General features: G+C 44.1%; 1 long non-coding RNA gene across 1 annotated transcript in view; it reads right to left on the reverse strand.

Moving 5' to 3' along the window:
* Positions 1-23,795, reverse strand: part of LOC132491965 (uncharacterized) — a 567,227-nt gene that overhangs the window by 2,134 nt on the left and 541,298 nt on the right. The window lies entirely within an intron of this gene.

A 23,795-nucleotide genomic window follows, 5' to 3' on the forward strand; every position in this document is an offset into this window, starting at 1 on the left:
AAATCTAATTTTTCAGTCGGTACATTGCTACCTCCAACAAAATCAGGGCCCTGTGTAAGTAAGAAGAGAAGAATAAATTTTGGGTAGGCAAACAGAATGTCTGCCACAACCCCCAACTCAGGTCTGGACCTATCTTTGCATCCCAATGACTCATTATTCTATTAAACCTGAGGCCATCACAGGGCTGAAGGGAGGGAGCTGGAGTAAAAGAAATGGCTGAATCTTTCATCTGCTGTCTTCACTGACAGTCTCTGAAAGTGGAAGGCAACAAAGATTTATTTGCCCACTGATACGAAATTTACCACCCTCCTTAGAAGGCAGGAGCGGTTACAGTTGCCTTTTATTTTCCTATTGCTACACCCAAGGATTGTTATGAGAATCAAAAGACAGATATGAGACAGCATGTTATAAACTATAAAACACTATTCAGCAACAGAAATGATCGTTTATCGTTCGTTATTATGAGTGTTGTCACGTCTTCTAAAGCCATGTGCTCAGCTGAAGAAAAGGATTTTCTGAGAGAGAGCAAGAGTGAGAGCCAAAGAGAAAAGGAGAGAAAGAGTGAGGGGGAGGGGTGAAGGGAGGAGGGAAATGGGGAGAGAGAAGAGTGGACGCCCCTTTTCTATTAAAGGCAGAACAAAAATATACTGACGTAATTGAATCCTATGTCTGACCCAAACACATATACAACTACCTGGGAGACGGCATCAAAGTTCTTTGCTCAGGGCTCTCTGATTATGTAAACAATATCTCCCTCATGTTTAAGCAATATATGTATATTGAAGACTATTTGAACCATATGAAAAGGCACAAGGAAGTTTTTCTTAAAAACCTGCTTCACTGATATATAATTGACATATCATAAACTGTGCACATTTCAAGTGTGTAATTTTATATATTTTGACATAAGTGTACACCCATGAATCCATCACTACCCTCAACGTAACGAACACATCCGTCACCCCAGAAGTTTCCTCCTGCTCCCTCCCTCCTGCTCCTTCCTGGCCAACCCCCTTCCTGCCAGGAATCAACTCAGCTGCTTTCTGCCACTCTAGATTCCTTTGCATTTTCTTGAATTTTATACAAATGGAATATAAAATTCCATAAGAACATGTACAACATATGTACTCTTTTTTGTTTAGCTTCATTCACTTGGAATAATAATATGAAAACAAAACAAAACAAAAACACCAACAAACCTCACAACTTACAGAGAAGTATAATTAATGACATAACACAGATCCACCAGGATTGAGAACAATTAGCCATATTTGCATCAGCTCTCCTCGTTTTTTTAATGTGATTTATACAAGAAAAAAATTGTAAAAATTTGCATAATTCAATGAATAATTACAAAGCAAACCCCTGTGGGCAACAAGTGAACGCTGTAAGCACCTTGTTATCTTCGTGTCCCCTCCCTGACACCTATGTCTTCCCCCCCAATTCCAGGTCATCACTATCCCCACTTTTGGGAGACTCACTTTCTTGCTTGCTTTTCTGGTTTTATGACCTAGGTATCCGACCCAGTATGGTAGAGTTGAGCCACCTCTTTGTGAATTTTATATGAATGAAATCATATTGTTTGTCTTCTGTGACTTTTTTTTTTTTTTTTTTTTTTTTTTGCGGTACGCGGGCCTCTCTCACTGTGGTGGCCTCTCCCGTTGCGGAGCACAGGCTCCGGAAGCGCAGGCTCAGTGGCCATGGCTCACGGGCCCAGCCACTCCGCGGCATGTGGGATCTTCCCGGACCGGGGCATGAACCCGTGTCCCCTGCATCGGCAGGCAGACTCTCAACAACTACGCCACCAGGGAAGCCCTGTGACTTGTATTTTTTTTACCGTTATGTTTGGGACATTAGCCATGTTGTGTCACGTGGCTGTGGTTTGTTCATTTTAATGGCTGTAGAATATTCAATTTTATGAATATACTGCAGCGTGGCATAGCCCACACTAGAAAGAAACCTTTCAGATGTGATCATCACTGTTTGGCCTGTGTTGGCACCCAAGCCTTATACCCATCAGACAGTCGTCATAGGATAGAAACAAGTGAAACACCCCAACTCCTGCTGCCAGTCCCCTGACCTGGCCCACACCCTGTGTCCAGAGAAAGTTAACCTATTAATATTCACATATTCAAATCATAAATATTTACAACAATAGCTTCTGTCCTGACATAGTATTCTTTCTGAAGAAGCAAAGCACAAAGCAGCTTCTAAAAAAAAAAACCATGAACTTTATGTAATTTCATTAGTCAGCCCAGGCTAATAAAAAAGTACCACAGACTGGGTGGCTTAAACAACAGAAATGTATTTTTTCTCATAGATCTGGAGGTTGGAAGTCCAGGATCAAGGAGTCAGTAGGTTTGGTTTCCACTGAAGCCTCTCTCTGGCTTACAAAGGGCTGCCTTCTCCCTGTTTCCTCATGTTTCCGTCTCCTCTGTCTTCTCACTGTATTCCCTCTTTCTTTCTCTGTTTCCTAATCTTCTCTTTAAAGACCCCAGTCAGATTAGATTAGGACCCATCCCAATGGCCACAGATTACCTTAATCACCTGTTTCAAGGCCCTGTTTCCAAATATGGTCATGGTCTGAGGTACTAGGGGTTAGGACTTCAAAACATGAATTTCAGCCCATAGCAATTGCATTGATCTTAATACAACCCATAGCAGTTGCACCGATCTTAATACAGCTAGTTATATTCTCCGTGGGAGAAAGAAAAACAAGGATGAGGTCAGACACTCTCCTTCTACAGCCTGCTCTTCCCCTTTCACTCTTTTCCTCAGGCCTTCAATCCACAACGTCCTAGCTCACTGCTCCTAAATGATGCTCTCACTATAAATTCCATAGGAAACATAAGACATCAAAACCTAGTTTTACGTTTCTTTTTTTTTTTTTCTTTTTGCGGTATGCGGGCCTCTCACCGTTGTGGCCTCTCCCGTTGCGGAGCACAGGCTCCGGATGCACAGGCCCAGTGGCCATGGCTCACGGGCCCAGCCGCTCCGCGGCACATGGGATCCTCCCAGACCGGGGCACGAACCCGCATCCCCTGCACCGGCAGGCGGACTCTCAACCACTGCGCCACCAGGGAGGCCCATACGTTTCTTTGTGTATAAGAAATAGTAAGGGTCACTTTAGTCGGTGCTTGCAGTCTGAGACTTTTCTAAAAAGGGTTCAGTGCATCATTCAAGTTGAAAAAATAATAATTTGGACCTTAGCCTGTCTCCAGCAGATGGACGACGCTGCCCGTCCCCTGCCCTTTCTTAAGAAGTTCCCTTTAGTCTGTGATACCCTAAAGTGTCTGCTGGCATGGTGGTTTACAAGCACCTTCTCACGTGGTGAATAATTAGGTCCTAATCACCACCCAGTGAAGTAGAGAAATCATCTGAATCCCTGTTGTACAGATGAGATAACTGGAGCATAAAGAATGTGGGATTTTCAAGGTCACACAGCAAGAAAGGCACAAAGCCAGCTTCCATTTCTCAGTCTAGGTAATATGAATTCCACAGTTCCATGATTGTCTTCTCTCCCCAAAGTGGCGGTCCATCCACCGCTTTTTGTTTCAATTGGGGTACAGTGGTGCTAGTCACTGGGAGGGGGAACAGCTGAAAACACTATGATGACTCAGGGCAGTCAATAAGAAAATGGATTTTCTCGGTGAGGCAGAGATGGGGAAGCAGTCATCTTCTTTCTTCTGATAGCAGGGTGTACGTTTTGTTTTTCAATCGGCATGCTCACTAAATCCTTCTTACTCTTTGCTTTTCATGCTTTTAAAGCTTACCCACAAGCATTTTTTTTCATTCCATCTGTATTTAGTAGTTGTTGTTCTACTACAAAGACTTTCCTCTCTTCTCTATTTGTGTACTCATTTATTAATTTATATCACTATAGTCTCATGGATTCTTATTTTATTCAATGAGTTTTTGTTTTATTCCACCGGTTTCGATGACCAGACTGTGCTTGTTCAGTGGGAACCCCTTCATTCTGGCTCTTGGGTCCTCTTGACATGTTCCCATAAGTCCATGAGCCTATCCTTACTTGGCACAAAAAGGTGTTCCACATTTTTCTCGTATTTTCACTGCCCCAGCCTTAAACTCATTGTATTTTGAGAACTGGTGGATACCACCCAGTGTTAAAAGTTTAAGTCTTGAACCACTGTAGGAGCCAGAGGAGACAGTGATTTCTCCTCAAATTATGACCCTTCTGGACCTTCAGATGAAAGGATTAAGAAGATTGCCCCCATGTGCTTGTAATTCATCCCAAGGATAAACAAATCTATTGTCTTAAGTTTCTCATGATTTCCATTTCATGGAAGAGAATTTCAAACTGAGCCTCAGACGACACTAGGTGGGAAACAGGAATTCAAATCTGTGGGATGGGGTAACGGGAGATCAATATGGAACGGACTGCCGCCCTTACTAACGGTGACCCACACAAGCCTGTCCTCCCAAGGAGCCTGCAGAGCCGGCAGCGAGCAGGAAGCCTCAGGGTACAGAGGACCGTGTCACTCTGAACTCCCAGATGGTGAAAGATAAGCCTCTGTCCTGGGGACACGGGGGTGGGCGGGGTGTCCTTTCTACACTCACAGGTGCGGAGATAAGACAGGTTTGATCATGGCTCGTTTTCCTTTCCATTAAAAATAATTTCAATTAGGAAAGACTTTAAGCTTACAGAAAGTTACAGATAAAAATGTCATAAGCACCAGTGTACCCATCACCAGACGGAGGAAATGTTAACATTAGCCTTAAATCCTTTTAGAAAGAAAGTAAAACTACAGATAAAGTTGAAACCCAACTGCTCTCCCTCTCTCTCCAGAGGTAACTCTCAAGTTAGTACGCAGCTTCTCGGTGCTCAGTATTACTTTGTTTTCACGTGGGTAAACACCAATATATAGTATTGCCTTGTGTACTTAAAACATTTCACAAGCAGTATTGTTACCCACGCTATGCAGCCAAGGCTCCAGGCGCGGAAACTGTTTGTTTTTTTTTTTTCAATCATACAGGTTAGTTGTTTTTTATCAACAGGAAGCCACGAAGGCCAGAGACAAAACCAGACTGAACCAGCTAGGTCCAAGATGGCGGGCAAAGTAGGCTAAAGGTCACTGCTTTCCTTGCCTTGATTTATCTCTGTGTTTCCATACCAACCCCTGAAAGCTGAAAGATACTTACCCTGATTTATCTCTGTGTTTGTTTCAAAAGTACCTGGTGTTTGGCAGAGATGCTTCGCGGGCTGTACTTTGAGAGATACACAGTGGTCAACCATCCCAAACCAGCTCTGACGACCACGGGAACACGCCTGCGCAACTGAAACGAACGGGCTGTCCCAGCATCACCTTCGCTTCATTACCTTGCTAACATCTCCGCCCAAAGCGGGGATTTGCGCTCCGCTAGGCACAATTTGTTCCACGTGCAAAGGAGCGTGGAAGACTGCGCATGACCTGGCTGCCCCTGGAAATCTCCGCCCGTTTCCTAGAGCCCTGATGACCCTCTCCCTCTTAACCCTAAAATTCCCTTACTCCCCTCTCTTTGGGGAGAAGATGCTTTTAGAGTTTGAGCTTCCCTTCTCCATTCTCTGGCCTTTGGGTAAAAGCCTGTTTTGCTTGCACCAAACTCAATTTCATTATTGGGAGCTCGAAACTGAGTGGGAAAGAACTCCCTGTCTGATAGGGGGGTGGGGGAAGGGAGAGCTTAGGTTCAGCTAGGGCACCAAGAGTGCGGGGTCTCACGACTAATTCAGTAACATTACCATACTGCTTATATCCGTTTTCAACTGGCTTTTGATTTTCGCCTAACAGCGAGATTTATTGATATTAATAATGTAGATCTAGTTCATTCATTTTATCTGTTAAGACAGTATTTTGTTGTATGACATTTCTATAATGATATATGATGTTACTCTTAATATTTCTAATGCTTTGTATATTGGATTTTCTTTGAAGATAATAAACTCACCTGGAATAATGACTGTTTTGTTTCTTACTTTCTATCCCTAAATCTTATTTCTATTTTTAGTATAATGTTGGCTAGGAGTTCAAGTGGGGATTATTTTCTTGTTCTTTTTCTGATTTAAAAGAGATTTTAAGGTTTGCATTTTTAGGTATGATGCTTGTGGTAGGTTTTTGGTAGTTACCTTTTTACCAGGTTAAGGAACCTACCTCCTAGTACTTTTTTTTTTTTTTTTTTTTTTTTTGCTGTACGCGGGCCTCTCACTGTTGTGGCCTCTCCCGTTGTGGAGCACAGGCTCCGGACGCGCAGGCTCAGCGGCCATGGCTCATGGGCCCAGCCGCTCCGTGGCATGTGGGATCTTCCCGGACCGGGGCACGAACCCGTGTTCCCTGCATCGGCAAGCGGACTCTCAACCACTGCGCCACCAGGGAAAGCCCGCTCCTATTACTATTTTGCCCAAGGTGTTTTTTCCCAAAGTCCATTCATTACTGACTTCATTATGTTTCTTTTTCTGAACCTATTGACATGATTATATAATTTTCTCCTTCTAATTTCCCAATTTAGTAAATTACATCAGTAGATTTCCTAATGTTAAAGTATTCTATATTTTTAAGGAAAAGATAAGATAGAGGACCATCCTCTATTTGATCATGATGTATTTCTTTTTATACATTGCTCAATTAAGTTTGCTATCCAGCTGTCTGTCTGCTATCTATGTATGTATTTTAAAAATTCTTGTATTTGGGTACATGTTTGAAGTGGGGGGTCTGTACATATTTCCCCCCTGTCTGGTTTGTTATCTAGACTATATTGGCTTCATAAAATAAGTTGAGGAGTTTTATCTTTATTTACTGTCTGGAAGAATTTATATATAATTGGAATTATCTGTTCTATGAAAGTTTAGAGGATCCACCTGGAGAGCCATCTGTAACCTATAATTTCTTTGTGGGAAAATTGAAAATCTATTAATTCAAGTTCTTATTTTGTTATAAAAACAATTGGGTTTTCCATTTCTTCTCAAGTTAGTAATGGCAAATATGGTACTTTACATTGGGGCAGACAAACTATGGCCTGTGAGCCAAATGCAGCAGCTTTTTGTTTTTGTAAAAAAAGTTTTATTGGAATACAGCCATGCAATTCATTTACATATTGTCTATGGCTGATTAGGCTGTGCTCCCCTAATCAATCCCCAGTACCTATCCTCTATCTCCTTGAATCTCAGAGCTTTTCTATTCTCAGTATAGATGAAGAGTTTAAGAATTGAATTTTCAACTCACTTCATCCAACCATTTACTCATCCATCCATCCTTCCATTCAGTGACTATTTACTGGGTCTCAACATTATTCTAAAGCACTGGGGATATAGCAATGAACAAACAATTCCATGCCCTCATGAGGCTTACATTCAAAGATGGAGACTCAGACAATAGACAAATAAGACAGTACATATACAATATGCCTGGTGTATTTGGGAGAAAAGTAGAGACAAAGTCTTTGGCTACCATTTCCATTTCTGTAACATTCTTTGGTCTATTCAAGTTCTTTTTGTATCAATATTGCATTTTCTATATTTTACAATTTATCAGTTTCATGTAGGTTTTCAAATTTATTACTGTGGAGGGTTTCATTCTTCTATTTTCAACTTTTTGTACCATTGTCTTTTGTAGATAACATATTGTTGGATTTTATTTTTTTAAAGCCCAGTCTGACTCTTTTTCTCTTTTAATTGGGACAGTTAGCCCATTTATATTTATTTTATATATTTAAACTTAGTTGCCATCTTTTTTCATATTTTCCATTTATATGTCTTCTTTTATTTCTTTTTATTCTTACTTATCACTGGATGTATTGAATTTTTTTCTGCTGGTTTAAAAGTTATACTCTATTTTGTGCATCTGATGATTGCTTTAAACTTAAGACTAATATATATTTTAAAAATTTCCCCTATTAATCTGTTAAACTTGTCAGTATTTATGTCTTTCCCCTAAAAAGACAAATACTCTAGTCTGCTCTCATATCCTTCAGTTTCTTCCCCACCCCCTTCCTATGCCATCATTATATGAAAATGATTTTTTTTTCTTTTTCAATCATGCTAGATTTTTTTTATTACCTTCCTAGATTTATGTGTCTAAAATTTTGAGTACTTTTTCCAAAATTATTTTCAGTGTGTGGTAACCCTTTTGGTACCTTGTATGCCTGAGAATGTTTTTTACTACCCCTCATATGTTAATGCCAATTTTTGGATATAAAGTTCTACCTTCCAGAATATTTTCTTTCAATTAAAAAAAATTACTTTCATCTTCTTGTATCCAACACTTCTGCAAAGACTAATGCTTCTCTGTAAATAGTCTACTCTTTCTCTAGGTATTTCTCTGCTTTGTCTAGGTAGGTATTCTCTACCCTTGGAAGTCTTTTCAAATTTTATCTTTGGGACAATTAAAAAATATTACTACAATCTAAGTAAGCGTTTTCATTCTCTGTCTACTTTCAATGTGACGTCTTTCATCTTTCCTTGATTCTAGAAAATTAATGTCCATTTATTTGTTCAAATATTTTCACCTTTCTGTTTTTGTTTTCCTTGCTCGTTAGAACTCCTATTATTTGGATGTTGAAAATTTTACATCTAATCTCTTTATTTCTTAGATTTTTTTCTTTTGTGTTTCTTTAAAAAAAATTTTTTTCTGTTGACATCTGGAAGAATTCCTCATTTTGATCTTTCAGTTCACTAATATATTCTTCAGCTAAACCTGTCCTATCATTTATCTGCATTTATCTGATCTAATGTGAATATTTCCACTTGGTTTTAAAATAATTTGTTGTCCTTGTCTCATTATCCAAGTATTTATTATGTTTATTTTAAATTCTTGGTCTATTCTTCTGTTTCATATAGTCCACAGTGTTCCATTTGCCATTTTTATTGTAATTTTGTTTTGTAGTCTTTCTTTTCAGATGTCTTATTTTTTTTTTCCCAGTGAGCTCATGCTACTCTGGTAATGTATATTGGGGGATTTCCAACAGAGAGTTCTAGTCTCCATCTGTCCCTGTGAATATAAAGTGTGGGTAGTGGATAGTGTAACCACAGGGCCACTATTGATCACTCCTGATTGCTAACTCCTCATAAGGCAACCCTTTGGTTCAGGGTTTCAACTTTAAACCTTTCAGGACAAGATGCAACATAGTATCTTGGATTGGATCTTGGAAAAGAATAAAGACAATAATGGAAAAAGCCTGGCAAAATCTGAATGTAGTTTTGTTAATAGTGATGTACCCATGTTAATTGTACTGCAGTTACATAAGACATTAACGTGAGTAGAAACTGGATGAAGGGAGTACAGGAAACTTTTCTGAAAATCTAACATTATTGTACTATTGCTGGAACTTTTCTGCAAATCTAACATTATTCCAAAATAAAAGGTTTTTATAAATATTTTTGATAATAAGTGAGCTGGACACTCATGATATGTGTAATTATCTATAGGTGTATTTCACTTTAAATGAAACATTTAAAAAATGTAAAACACACATGCACACACACACACACTCTCATACCCCTTAAAAACCCTTTCAGTCGAAGCACCGGTGGGAAGACAAAACCACCCTTGGTTGTAATCCTCCGGCTTTGAGGTTCTGAAAGGGGATGCTTGGAAGAGTGAAAGCTCAAGGCAAGCTGGTCCATCTTCACTTGAAGTTATCCCACAGTTCACTGATGCTCTTTTTATTTTTAAAAGTTCTATTTGGGCTTCCCTGGTGGCGCAGTGGTTGAGAGTCCGCCTGCCGATGCAGGGGACGCGGGTTCGTGCCCCGGTCTGGGAAGATCCCACATGCCGCAGAGCGGCTGGGCTGGTGAGCCATGGCCGCTGAGCCTGCGCGTCCGGAGCCTGTGCTCCGCAACAGGAGAGGCCACAACAGTGAGAGGCCTGTGTACCGCAAAAAAAAAAAAAAAAAGTTCTATTTTCTCAAGTTCACTAATCTTTTTTTTCTGCACTGTCTAATCCACTGTTAATCCAATCAGTGTATTTTAAAATCTCAGACATAGTTTTCATCTCTAGAAGTCTTATTTGGGTCTTTTGAATATTCTCCGTGTCTACTTAACTTTTTGAATGTTGGGAGTACAGTTCTAATACCTGCTAAGGTCTTTCTCTGCTGATTCTAACATCTGTGTTACTTCTGAGTTGGTTTTGATTGGATGGCCTCACTATGGGTCATGTTTTCCTGATTTTTTGCATGTCTGGTAATCTCTGATTGGATATCAGACATTGTGAATTTTACCTTGTTGGTGTTGGATATGTTGTATCCCTATATATCTCCAGTTTTGTTCTGGGATATAGTTAAGTATTGGAAACTTTGTGATTCTTTCAGGTCTAACTTTTACAATTCGCTAGGTGGGTCTAGAGCAGCACAGTTTATGACTAGTCATTCCTCACTGCTGAGGCAAGACCCTCCTGAGTACTTCACCCCATATGCCGAGAATTATGAGCTTTTTTAGTCTGACTGGTGGCTTTAGGCACTGTTCCCAGTCCTGTGTGAGCGCTAGGCCTTTTTTCTTCCAGTTCTTTCAGGTGGTTCTTTCCTCCACTTCAGGTAGTTTCTTCACATGATGTGTCGTTGATGCATGCACGGAGGGTTCTATGCAGATTTCTGAGGTCCTCTCACTGTGCGTTCTCTCCTCTCTGGTGCTCTGTATTACGAACTCTGGTTGCTTTGGTCCCCTGGACTCTCAGCTCCATCTCCTCTACTCAGGGAGTCTGCAGCCTCTGCCTCAATTCCCGCTCAAGTGCCACAGCCAGAGAACTGTCATAGGCAGTACATTGGGCCAATTTGCTTTTGCTCTCTCAGGCATGGTTGTCTTCTGTTTTGTGACTTCTATGTCTTGAAAATCACTGTTTTATGTACTCTCTTTCTTCCTTCCTTCCTTTCTTTTCTCTCTCCCTCTGTCTCTCTCTCTCCCTCCCCCCCATTATCTCTTTCTCGCTTTCTTTTCTCTTTCTTTCTTTTCTTTCTTTCTTTATCGTTTCATAAAAGAGGTAAATTGGTCCCTGTTACTCCATCTTGGCTGGAAGCAGAAGTCCCACATTCTTTTTTTGTTCCCTCATTTAAACAGTGTGTTTAGGGAGGTTTCTGTGGTGAGAGCAAAGAGGGGCCAGGACAGCTATCCCAGTTTCAAAGCTCAGTGGCTCCCTCTTCCATTGTTACCAAAAAGAACTCAAAATGTGGCCTCTCTGTGTAGCCACTTAGTCTCTCAGAGCTAAGCTTTCTGCCCACAGACAGTGTTTCCTAGAGATTTACAGGCTTTACATTCCAAGGTGGACAGGGCGCAGGTTTTTAAAAATAGAGAAACAAAAGATTGTGTTGAAGGGGACACCATTTGTGAAATGGCAGGACTGAGGGAGATGCCAGGGCAGATGCAGAGGTGAGATGGAGGCAGAGGCCAAGGCCCGAGAGATGAAGATGCCAAACCTGGGGCCAAACGCAAGGCCACATGAGAGCCATGTCTAAGGAAAAGTCCATTCATTCACATACTCCATGTCTGGGCAGGGGCAGGCACAGAATAGAGGAGGCAGTCATGTATAAGAAAAGGCCCACGTGTGTCTATGCAGGATGTTGAGCACTGGAGAAGAACTTGGTGTTTGCAACACTTACATTCCTTTGCAGGGCTCCCAGGAAGGTCACTGTGGGGAGGCTGCCTGCTTAGGGACTACATTCCCAGTCCCCTTTGTAGGTGGGCATGCGGCTTAGAGGCAGGCCACAGAATGTGAGCGCCAGTGATGTTCATCTCCCACACAGGTTCATCCACATGCTTCTCCCCTTCCAGCTGGTTGGAATGGAGACCCCTGGAGACAGTAGGTGACAATGGCAGAGCCTGCAATATCTCGGGACTAGCCCACCTAACTAGGGCATTAACAATTTTTGCTATCATGTTGGTGAAACTACAACGTTATGTTAAGAACATTTTCAGTAATGAAGTGACTTGATCATTTGGTAAATTGACCTTTGACAATCCAATTTCCAGCAAATTCTTCCTTGAGGGTATATATATATATGTGAATAACTTTGGCTTGCTTCCTTTGGAAAGACCAAGTGGTGTTTTGAGTAGAATAACACACCAGTTTTAGCTAAGAGCTGATTTTACTCATAGATTTAGATATTTTATAGATTTTTTTGCCCTGTGGTTAGATGAGGAAGGACTTGCCTCCATTCTTTTCCTTCCATTCACAGGATGCCAAGCCCCCTCTCATGCTCCCCCTACTCTTACAAGGAAGACAACTTAAGAGGAAGAAACCAAGGGAACTAGAGAGAGGGAGAGAGAGATGGAAATCACAGAGGAAACTCACTCAGTGTTGTCAAACCTAGACTAACGTAGATGAGAGAGACTCAAGGGGAAAAGGAAAGAACATTTTGCCCCGTCCGTCCGTGTGTGTGTGTGTGTGTGTGTGTGTGTGTGCATACTTGATTGCTGAATTACTAAAACATGTTCAGTAATGTCCTGTCTTTCTTAATGTTAAAGGCATAACAATGGATTTATAGGTCTAACTACTTTATTTTATAGATGGACAAGCTGAGACCCATATAGACACAGCGCTGCTCAAGGTCACTGTTCATAAGTTGCAGACTTGGGATTTCCCAGATTCACTTGATTCAGACTTCACAGAGGCCCCCTCCCACTCCTCATGCCCAAATGCACATTTGAGCTACAGAACTTGTCTCTCTGTGAGCTGGTGAAAACCACAGGGTGAGCCTGCAGGGAGATAGGCTCCCCATCATCACTAGGCTGCCACCCAAACAGACTGCACAGTGCAGGGAGAATGACATGGCAGAGAGGAGCTTCCCACACAGGGCCCCCACCAGTGCCTCCCTGTTGCGTTTTTCAGGGGAGTCCCTCCTGCCTTCAGCTGGTGGCCCCGGGAGGCAAAGGTCTTGAGTCACTCTGGCCGCAGCACTGGGCTGGTGACCACAGAGGGTGACCACAGGTCTGGGGAGCTGGGGCTGTCTGGAAAGCAGTTTCTCTTTTAATGTCTCTCTAGAGGTGGTACTGTCTGCCCTTCCCAGCCTCCTCCCAGTCTGACTGCTCTCAGCCACGCTGCGACCCTATCTTCCCTGGAGCCCACAGAGTGGCATGCAAATGTTCCAGGACATTCAGGAACCTCTCCAGCCCACTGAGGCTACCTCAGTGTGTCTCACATGTTGGGGGCACTTTCGCTATTTCCAGAGAACACCAGTTGCTTTCGTATGTCTGTGCTTTAGTACAAGATGTTTCTTCTGTCTAGACTTCTCTCTCCAACCTGGACTGCTTAGAACACTCCCTCCTTATTCTTTTATTTTTTACAACTATTTATCTTTAAAAATTGGGTAAAATATACATAACATGAAGTTTAACATGTTAACCATTTTTTTTTGTTAGTGACGGTTCAGTGGCATTAAGAACATTCACGTGGTTGTGCAACCATCACCATCCATCTCCAGAACTGAAACTCTGCATCACTTAATAATTCCCCATTCCTTCCCCCAGCCCCTGGCAACCACTGTTCTACATTCTGTCTCTATGAATTTGACTACTTTAGGTAACTCATAGGGGTGGAATCATACAGTGTTTGTCCTTTTGTGACTGACATTGCACCTAGCATAATGTCTTCAAGATTCATCCATGCTATTGCATGTGTCAGAATTTCCTTCTTTTTTAAGGCTGAATAGTATTCCATTGTATGTATACATCACATTTCGTTTATCCATCCATCTGTTGATGGACACTGGGTTGATTCCATCTTTTGGCTATTGAGACATGATTTGTGGCCTAACATATGGTCTGTCCTGGAGAGTATCCCACGTGTACTCAAGAAGAATGTATATGCCACTGTTGTTGGGCAGAGTGTTCTGAGTTATGTCTGTTAGATCTAGTTGGTTTATTCAGTTGTCCCAGTCCTCTAGTTCCTTACTTGTCTTCTGTCTGGTTATTCTATCCATTCTATCGAGAGTGGGGCATTGAAGTCTCCAACTTTTATTGTAGAACTGTCTATTTCTCCCTTCAATTCTTTGTCAGTTTTTGCCTCATACACCTTGATGGTCTGTTACTGGGTGTGTAAATATTCTTCCTCATTCTTAAGCCTCTACCCAAACACCCCCTCCTCGGGTGCCCTCACCCCTGCCTCCCTCTATCCTGGGCAGGGTCACTCTCCTCTGTGCTCTCACCATAACTTGGATACACCTCTGCGTCCCACATTCTGCTATCCTGAGTAATCTACATGTTTCTTGTCTCATTTAGTTTGTCTTGGAGGTCATAGAGTTTTGTCTACTTTACGTTTGCATCTTCAGAATCTGGCACAGTAGGTGCCCAGTCAATGTTTGTTGAACGGACATTTGTCATTGAATGCAATTGTTGTGTCATCCATGTTCTTCCTGGGATAAAAATAACTGTAGTCAGAAATTCTCAACACACCATTGCTTTTTGTATCAGTAACGTATAGCCTCCAAGGTGCGTGTTCTTCTCCCTCATTTGATCCGCACCCCAACCCTGTAAGGGAGGTAGGGCGGGGTTTACAGCTCCACTCTACAGGTAAGAAAACTGAGACTCAGAGACTCAGGCTGAGTATCTTGCTAGAGGTCAAGATGGTAAGAGACAGAGCTAGGACTTGAGCCCAGGTCAGTCTGGCTTCTGACCAGGACCCCTTTCTCTGTGCCCACCGCCCTGCTGGGCTTGGCTCTTTGTGGCGGCCCTGGATGGGATCACAGCCTCTGTGTGTGGAGGCTGAGCCTCTTTTCTCTTGGGGAATTTGAAGTTTGCCTTTGGATGTGTTACGAGGAGTTCTGAGCATCTCTGAGATACACCTCATGAGATTATTTTAGAGATAGTGAATGCTGAGTATCTTGCTCGCTGAGGCACAGCGGGGAGTGGAGGCTCCAATCTGGGCTTCCCTGACTCCAAGTTTGATGTGCTTGCCATTTGATCTAATGTATCCTGGGCAGTCTTAGGATAGTCAAGAAGCTTTTTCATGTTTTGAGCTAAAATAGGTCCAGTGTGTCCACCCTCCCACTCTGGCCTCTGGAGCCCTTCAGAGTGAATCTGCTTTCTCTGCTCCTAACACCCTTCCAGGGATGTGCATGTGTTTCCCTGAGTCTTCTTCCTCAGGCTGTATGGCACCAGTGCCTTCAAGTTCCTCCACTGCTTTTCTAGAGACCTCCCTCTCCAGGCCACCTCCCTCCCTCCAGTTTGTCTATTGGCTGGGTCTGAGTCACAGGGAGAGCACACCCATAACAGGGCATCACTGGGCTGGCAGGGAGAAAGACTGCAGAGGCTGTAACTGCAGCTTCCTCAAATAGACAGGCAGCTGGCTGTCAGGCAGAGAGCGGGGGTGTGGGGAGGAGAGGCAAAGAGAGCCCTGGCGTGTGTGATGGAACAAAAATAGAGGGGCTGGGGTTACTGTGGGCCAAGCTTCTTCCCAGCACATGTTTGCAGGGAGACTGGTTCAGGTGAGCCCACCAGGTCCTGTGCTGGTTGTAGGGTGAGCCCCCCGGGGGGGAGCGCTGGATGCTCCCAGGCTGTTCTGCTTCAGTGGTCGGAGCAGGGTTCGGAATGATGTTTAGCAGAGAGTCCGTATTGTGGTCCTTGAGACCTCGGGCAGCTGGAATTCTGTTTATAGCTCCCTTCCTTTCTGTTCCCGGGGTGCTCTAGAGATGTCTGGTTTTACTGGTCCATTGACTGGATGTGACAGTGAGGGGATAACAAGGACAAGGGATGACTAGAGAGGGTCCAGTGAAGGCCTCCTGGTTAATTTTCAAGTAAATGATGATAATAATTACACTTACCTTATAGGATTGCTGACCATATTAAAAAAGGCAATGCATATATATGCTTTGTGCAATCCCAACTCTGTACAGGGCAACTACACTTAGTACTCACCCCGTGAGGGCACCTAGTGGCTCTTAGCAATGTTTCCCTCATGACCCTTTGGGGGCCAGAGTGACATCTGTCACCTCCACGCTCTGAAAGCATTTGTGGGTTGAGAACTGGATGAACAGCAGGACTGGATTTTAGTCCTGGCTGTAAGTTGCTGTGTGACCCAGGGAAAACTCCTTCCCCTCTCTGGGCCTCTGTTTTCTTTCCTGTTCCATGAAGGACTTGAGCTAGAAGATCTTTGAGGTCCTTTGGCCCACAGAAGCTGGGGGATCTGGGCCATGGGCCAGGGTGCTACTTTCTGATGCTCTGGACTCTTTCTTTAGGGAAAGGAACCTCTCTCTGCTCTCCCCTTTGCTGAGCTGGTCTGCTGGTTCCCTAGACTGGTCCGGCAATGCTGGACACGGGTCTGGAATGGGGGTTCTGAGGTCAAGACTGCTTCCCTTGCATGAGGGCAGGCGCCAGGACCAGTGCCTCCTTGCTGCATTGGCTGACCCAGGAAAGGGGTGCTGCCTGGATTGCTTTCAGTGTCCTTGCCCTACCTGCCCCAGACAGCCCAAGCCATGTCCTCAAGTCACAGGGAGAGTTTACCATGTCTTGCTGTGACACATGGCCAGAAGGCAGTAAAACCCAAGCCCTCCTGGTGGGCAGGTGATCTTCATAGAACTAGCCAGGCCTGACTCAGAGCTTCAGCCTGCCACCCTCCAGCCAGCTGTTCCCTGGGCCACCACACAGAAATCATGCCATGGGGGATGGCATCGGGCTGCAGGAAAGCGTGTCCCTGGCTCGGGGGCCAAGGAGAGGAATGCAATATCAGCCTGGCACCAACTGGCCCAAAAGAACAGCTGACTCTCTGTAGGGAAAGCTGAGATGAAGTCCCAAGTTCAAGACTGGCCGGTAGCCCCAGGACAGGGATGGCTGATAGTCTGACCAACTGCCAAGGAGAGAGCTGGACCAGACCCTCTGAGGCCAAGCTCCTAATTCCACCCTCCACCTGACGGTGCATGACCTTCACTTGATTCCTGCCCCCTTCTTCGGACCTCGGCTTCCTCATCTGGGCTGAATATGAAGGTCTTAAGAGAACAAATTTTGTGGTGTCTTTACTTAAAATTTGGGGACCCTGTTCCTCCAGCCTTTAGCAGAAATGCTACTACGAAGGGTGAGTGTCTGATATGTCATTATGTGCTGCCTGGGACATTCTCCCTCTTCACCCAGACTCCCCTTTTCTTACCACGTCCTAATCTGAGCTGGTACATATTCTCCTGTTTTCTAGAAGGAATACTACCTTAATTCTGGATTATAGGGAATGACAATCTAGACATTTCAGTGTCTAGTTGAAGAGGTTTGGGCTGACCAAGGAGGTTTTATTTCTAGTTCCAGCTTTCCCTGTGAGGTCTTGAGCAATTCTCTTCCCTGTCTGGGCCTCAGTTTCCTTCTTTGTAGTGGGAGGTGTTTGAGCCAGGTGATCCCAAGACTTCTTTCCAGTTTTGCCTCAGGGTCTCTAATTTCCCCTTGGAAATTTAACTTTTTTTTCCCTGTCTGTCTCAAATGACTGAGACAGTCAACAGGGATTAAATGACTGAGAAGCAAAACAACGTGGCTATAAACCGTCTCAGAAGGACAAGGAGACCTCTCACCCTAATGTGGAGAGCAGTTAGAGAAATGCAGCCCCACTCCTGCTGGTAAAAAGAGATGGGGTGCTCACTGTTCATATCTCACCCACGGTGGAGGGTTTGCAAAAGTGATCACACACAGACACATCAGGGGAGGGAGGAGGTGCTGGGTCAGCAGGGAAGCCTGGAGAATGTTTGTCCCTGAAGCAAAGTCAGGCAGGAAAGTATGCTTGGCACCAGGCCTTGCTGGGATTATCTTCATCACAGAGCCATAATTTGTTTTTCCACAGACCTTAGGATTGTATAAGGGGATTCCAGAAGCTTCACGTGAGCAGTGAGTACCCAGTATCCTGGGGCTGCCTGCCAGTAAGGCGACCTCTCTCAGTGTCTGCTGCCACCACCTGCTGATTGGGAGCTGGCTGCTGCCTGGTGCCCTCATGAGAGACTTGTCAGGAAGCTGGTGTTCACCTCTCGGGCATTTGCGAGCCTTCACTGTGGAGCTGTCAGCATGCTTGTGTCAAAGGGCTTCACCTGCTTGTGCCAGTGGAAGGGCCACACTCCAGGTGGCCCTCCTGTCAGCCTGCTCCGTGGCCGACAGAGCTACCCCAGCCATATCACTCATCCGTGCTGCCGACAGCCTGCATGCAACTCTGAGCAGCTGGGTCTTTAGATTGCTGCTGGAGGGAAGCTTAAGCTTCTGGTGCTAATGAGCTGGGCTTTGAACAATGAGCAGAAGAATAGGAGGAACAGCTTTCCCGATGCAAAATTGCATGGGAAGAGCCATAGCAAATCTGGGTAATACAAAGTAAACCAGTTTGCCTAGACTAGATCAAAGGTCCCATGTGACTGCCCACAGACCTGTGATGATGAGTGAAGAAGGGTCATCATTCACAGCAATGGGAAAAATAAAGTCCACAGGATGAATTTTGTAAAACTAATGTAGCTTGTGGAATTATTCTTTATTTTTAGAGATATCCTTGCTGCTTTTTAATGTTAAAATGTTTTTTCCTTATAAAATGATGGTAATATTAGATAGTAGTTGGTTTTTAAAAATGTACCTATCTGATAATACTATGTTAATCCTCTGTGATTAAAAAAATTGTTTTTATTGATCTGTGAATTCCAAAATCTAGGAACCGGTGTACTCTCAGAGGACTTGGAGAGAGGGCGGTGGGAGACAGGGCAGAAGTGGTAGGCAAGGGCCTGGGGTGGAACACCCTCATCTATAAGCAGCAGGGGACCATGTGTATTTCATCCACTGTGGAATCCTCAGCATCTAGCACTTGGGTCAGTAAACATTTTCTGTAAAGGGCCTGGTAGTGAATATTTGAGGTGTTTTGGGCCATACTCCCTCTGTTACAGCTACTTGACTCTGCCTTCTTAGCACAAAAGCTGCCATAGACAACATGTAAATGAGTGAGTGGGGCTGTGTTCCAATAAAATTTTATTTGCAAAACCAGTTGGTAGGCCTGACTTGGTCCAGGGGTTTTAACTGGCTAACCCCAATCTCTGCTAGATTGATAAGAATACTTATCCTGTTCAGTAAGTATTTATTGAATTGATGTAAATTGTTTCTAGAGGGCAAAGAGGAGACATCGGAAGGGTCTGAGGTAGGATGTGTAAGGACCACTGCAGTAGACTGTGTAAGGTGGATGCGGGAGCATGGGGTAGAGCCACTGCACTCGGTAAGGAGCAGTGACAACATCCCAGGCCTGGAGTTGGGAGGGCTCAGCTTGGAGCAGTGCAGTTGAGAGGGAATGAAGGTGTGAGAGTAGCTTAGCTGATATTTAAAGGGAGTAGGAAAAGCCATGAATGGCTGGAATTTAAAGTCCCAATTCCTTAAACTCTGCTTTTTATGCCCCAAATCATGCTTCTAGAAGACAGAGCTCTAGTCTATCAGAAAAAGCCTGGCTCTCCCAAACCAGAATCTTGGCTTTTAACACTTTTCTTGCTATGAATTTCAAAAGCCAAGAATTTGATTCTTTGCTTTCCCTTTACATTTCAGCTTCGCCGGATTTGTTCTGAGGCAGTATGTCCTGAATGTCTTAGCCTCCTGATTTTGTTTGAATGGGAGAAACGCTGTGCATTAAAAAAATAAGAATGCAAATGTACTTGCTAGGGTAAGGAAATATTTTTCGGCTGTATTTGGTACTAATAAGAGGCAGGAAAACCTTGGGAGGGTACGTCTCTTGGCAAAGGTATGATGAATCAGTTTGGACATCTGTGGTGATGAGGGTCATTCAATGGGGATGTCTGGTGGCCACCCAAGTTCACCCAAATGGTGAGTCTGGCTGAGCATCCTGGAGTGAGCTGAGAGAGTAGAGGAATTCTCTAACAGTGGGAAGAGCCAGAAAATCTGAAGTGTACCCTTTGAAAAATGCTATCATTCATGAGCAGAAGACAGTGTTGAAGGCAGTGGAGGGGCCCCAAAATGCATGGAGCATCAAGATTGGGTCATGTCATTGAAACCAAGGAAAGAGAAACTCTCCAGGGGAAGGGCTTGGTTAGAGAGCATCAAACCCTATGGTTTCTCTTTTTGGTTCACTCATTCTTTCACCAAACATTCAGAACTGCCTTCCCTGTGCTGGCTCTATTTTGGGACATTGGGATATAAACTCAGACCCAGCCCCTGCCCTTAGAAACACCTGACCAAGCGAGGGAAAGAGATGCAAACACAATTGCAGTTCATTTTAAGGCCTCCCACAGAAGTCTGGCTAAAGTATACCCCTTAGACCTCCCTATACACAGAGTAAAGGGAGATGGAATTCTATTTACCACAAAGCTGTTCAAAGATGGAAGGAGGATATTTTGGAGGTATCAATTTCCCTGTCACCCAGGATGTTCAAAGGTTGCTGGATGACCATCTGGTGAGACTATTACAAAGGAGATATCAACCTCATTTATGGCCTTTCTTCCAACGCTGAGTCAGGAAACAAATCCTATGATTCTGCTGCTCTTTCCCTGTTTCTCCAGGTAGACTGTCAGGCAGCTGTGGCTATGAATTCTGCTTGGGGGTTGCATTTCTAGGAGTGGAAAAGTAAGGAGGATAGCGCTGGGCATAGCAGGGACCCTGAGTCAGGCGGCAGAGCCGTGCGGTCTAGTTCCAGCTCTGTCGCTGACTCACTGCGAGACCCTGGGTGAATCCTTCCCTTCTCTGGGCCTTAATGTCCCCTTCTGTACCATTGGGGGAGGTCGATTAGGTGTTTTCTGTGGTCTATCCCACTGATTCTCACGCTGACTCTGGGAAGGACCATTTGGTTTGCTTGCTTGTCATAGCTGTACTAAGATACAGTTCACATACCGCACGATTCACCCATTTAAAGGGTACAATTCAATGGTTTTTAGTATATTCATGGAGTTGTGCAACCATCACCATAACCAATTTTAGAACATTTTTATCATCCCCAGAAGAAACCCCATGCCCTTTAGCCATCAACTCCTAACCCCCCACCCTGGCCCTAGGCAATCACCAATCTTTCTATCTCTATAGGTTTCCCTATGCTGGGCCTTTCATGTAAATGGAATCATATGACAGGTGTTTTGTTGTGCCTGGCTTCTTTCATTTAGCACATTTCCAAGTTTCATCCATGCTGTAGCATGTATCACTATTTCATTCCCTTTTTTTTTTTTTTTTTTTTGCTGAATGCTGAATAACATTGCATTGTGTACATATACTACATTATATTTGGGTTGTTTCCATTTTTCAGCTGTTATTGAGTAATACTGCTATGAGCATTAGTGTACATGTTTTTTACGTGGAGGCATGTTTTCAGTTCTCTTGGGTACACACCAGGGAGGGGAATTGCTGTATGATGCCTTCTCTGATCTTATATCCTGCACTACCCCTTACACTCCCTAAACTCTAGCCACAGTGGGGCCCCATCCACCCCTAAGCCGTGCTTTTAGGCCCCCCACGCTTTTGCCTACATTGCTGTTTCCTCTGAGAAGCTCTTCCCTCTCATCATTTTGGGTTCAAATACTACGTGTTATTCAAGGCCTAGCTCAAATATCACTTCCTCCACCGCTGACTCCTGTGAGAGTCATGTGACCCCAAGGGCCTGTCTATTAACACTAGTCCTTTCCATTGTGGACTGAAATTATTCTGTGCCCAGGTCTTATTACCTTCCTAGACTGCACCCCTCCTGGCCTCATCTAGACCCTGGTTTTTGGATTCACTTTTATATTCCAAGTGCTCGCACGTAGCAGACCTTGCATAAATGTTGAATAGGGAGCATTTGATGTGTTCTGCTATTTAATGATTTGAGGCGATACCTCTGCACCCTCTGTGGCTGTCAGGATCGTAAGAGCCCTTCCCATCTCCTCAGAATGAAGACACATTCTCCAGGCAGCACTTGGGGAATAAGGCTGAGCTGCCTTCAGTTTCTCTGGACCATTCCCCCTGTCTCCAGGCTGACATGGGCATCTCAGCCTTTCCTCACATTTAGCTGAAATCTAATGAATTACTCTGAAAAACAGGGTTATACATTTTGGATCCTGACTTCTTTGAGCATTGCTCATGACTTTGAAATTTATAAACATAGACAGCTGTCTTCCCAGATGACCTACCAAATCATATTCCCCTAGAAAGCAGAGCTCAATTAGATATGTAAGGCATCAGATAGTGAAATGGGCTAGATGACTTCCTGCCCCATGCAAGGTGGGGCGTGGCAGCGATCAATAGTCATCTGGTCTCAGATTGAACATTTCCAACAACAAGTAAACAACTTCCGCCCAGGGCCACTTGAAGGGTAGGAAAGTTCTTTACACTACACGAAAATCTGCCTTCCTGCAGCTCTCAACCGCTGTGCCTGGCTTGGGCCCCCGGGGCCCCTCAGATGATTTCCACTCCTTCTGTTCTAGCACAACCCTTCAAGTTTTGCAAACAGGACTGTGGCTTCTGTGTTTATCCTTATTCAGACAGAATAGCCCCAGTTCCTTCAGTAAGTTCTTAGTACATAATAAGAAACAGTAAAAATAATAAATAGTAAACAATCAATAATAATAAATGCTTTCAAATAAGAAAAATATCATAATACTGCAATAAAAAGTGACAATATTAAAATTGCAGACTTAGTATCTGATCCCCAAGCACTCAGCATATACTGGGCATCGCGTCAAGCACTTCACATGGATTAACTCTTTCTAGTCTCACAACCACCATATGAGGTGAGGACTATGATGATTCCCATCTGACAGATAAGAAAACTGAGGCTTGAAAAGAATAAGTAACTTGAAAACCTCACCTAGCTAGGGGTAGAGGTAGGTTCTGAATGCAAGCAGCTCTTCTTGAGTTCAAGGTCAAATCTCCATGTGCCCAGCCTTACTGCTGGGCCCTGCCAGGTGACCATGACTTCTCCAGAGAGCTGGTTGCAGGCCTTGATCTCCTGTGGCCAGGAGACATGGGTTCCAGTGTGGACACTCCTAACTTGGGTGTGAATCTGCATGAGGTCCCCTCCATGCCTGAATCTTCGTAACTTCATCCGTTAAACATGGAACTAGCTGGTCTGTAAGGTTGCCAGTGGCTTGTGGTTTGAATATTCCAACCTTTCCAGAATGCATTGAACTCTTTCACATCTCTGGGCCTTTGAACTTCTGGTCCCATTGCCTGTAAGTTCCTTCTATTGTCTACTGCTTGACAAATAATTCCTCATCTTTTGAGACCTGGTTTGAATTATTGTTTCTTCTGTGTAGCCTTCCCTGAACCGCAGGGAAGGTCAGCCTCCTTAGCCCCTGTTCCCTAAACACTTGCATAAATCTCTGCTCTAGAACCTGCGATGGTCTCCTCTGATGAACAGTGACCTTCTCAAGGACAGAGGCTTGTTTATTCTTCGTGGCAACCTCAGCACTTAGCACAGTGGGGTACAGTACTTGTCTTTCGAAGGACTTCAGAAAGGCCGAGTGGTTCGGGTGCCATTTCACTGTCACATCTGCTAGATGGCGCTGCAGCCCACAGCAGCGTCACCCCAAGGTCTGCAAAACCGCAGGTCCTGCCAGGGGGTGGTAGCCTCAGGCCAAGCTGGGAGATCACTTAGCCAGAAGCCCAGGAAATGTACAAGTTTCTATTTTCTCCTCATCTGTTCAGCTTTGAATGCTGCTGGGATTGAGCCCTTTATCTTTCCCATTCCTGAAGGTCTAGGAAGGCAGGGGCTTCTCCCTTCTTCCCTCCTCTGCTGCCTCATAGCAGGAGAATTTAGACCATTCCTTTCCTGTCTTTGGACTGTTCCAGGTTTATTGCCCCATGTGTGTAGGATCTGCAGGTTTCTGCCACGTGTCATTCTCACCTACTCCTCTGAATAAAGGAGGGCAAAGACACAGTTAAGAACCTCACAGTAATATTTCTGACCCAAATGGACTTCCAT

Source organism: Mesoplodon densirostris, chromosome 6 (genome assembly GCF_025265405.1).
Source record: "Mesoplodon densirostris isolate mMesDen1 chromosome 6, mMesDen1 primary haplotype, whole genome shotgun sequence".
Lineage (NCBI taxonomy): Eukaryota > Metazoa > Chordata > Mammalia > Artiodactyla > Ziphiidae > Mesoplodon > Mesoplodon densirostris.